The sequence below is a fragment of the Pundamilia nyererei genome, unplaced genomic scaffold (assembly GCF_000239375.1).
Source record: "Pundamilia nyererei isolate P.nyererei 1_Seehausen unplaced genomic scaffold, PunNye1.0 scaffold00386, whole genome shotgun sequence".
Lineage (NCBI taxonomy): Eukaryota > Metazoa > Chordata > Actinopteri > Cichliformes > Cichlidae > Pundamilia > Pundamilia nyererei.
Window position 1 is genome coordinate 140,777 of NW_005187787.1, and position 974 is coordinate 141,750.

Below are 974 nucleotides of genomic sequence, written 5' to 3' on the forward strand. Positions count from 1 at the left end.
CGGTGCAGCTCAAGCATGAAGGAGTCTTTGCATCAACTACATGAACATTTCTGACTCACACTGGAATAAATTGGCCGTGGATAAATCAATGAAATGTTTAAAACCAGTTGCATGGATCATAGTGTTAAAAGGGCAAAAGGGCTCTGCGTCAACCAGCAGAGCACTGTAAATCCCTTATTAGTCATTAAATCTTTGGAGCAGCATGTGATTTATGTGACTGCAATTATTTTGTTTTTCTTGAAACAAACAAGCTGTGAAGAAGTTATAAACTTGACTCTCTTAGTCAAAAGCATAAAACTCCAAAGTAAAGTCCTGAAGTAAAACAGTTGTTTTATTACATGGAAATGATTGGCCAGCTGAAAAATGTTGAAAATTCAATCAACTAGTGGGAATTTTTAAATTAATGGCTCCAGTAGGATAGACATGCAAATCCTGGCACTTATATCCACTTTGGAAAGATTGTTTCATTTCTCTGATCCACTACAGTGCTTCACGTTGTTACACCAAAACTACCAAAAATAAATGTATCCATATAAGTGACTGTCTACGACTGTTTTTCTGTCTTTCTTTTCTTTTTTCTTTATTAGCAAGTGTATTTTTGCATTCATAAACTCTGTTTCGTAAGCCTGAAACTCCTTGCAGTACAGAACTGCTGGTCCAACATACAGTAAAATGTAAGATTGTAAGATAAATGATTGCTTAGAATAACTTTCATTGCCACTAAGTTAGAGCTCAGTTAGTGTCATGTCATTTTGAAAGGGAAGTGTAATTAGGGGCAATAAATTTCATGGTATTACTCGAGCTGAATAATTCTGATGTATTGTGAATTACGACTTAACCCATTTGCATAGACTGGGTTGCAATTTTTTTACTTTGCACATATTGTCGGTCACTGAAACATGTTTGAATAACCATTCCTTTGTTAAATCAAAGCTTAAGGCACTGGCTCAGAATGGGTGTCCTTTTCATTTTTG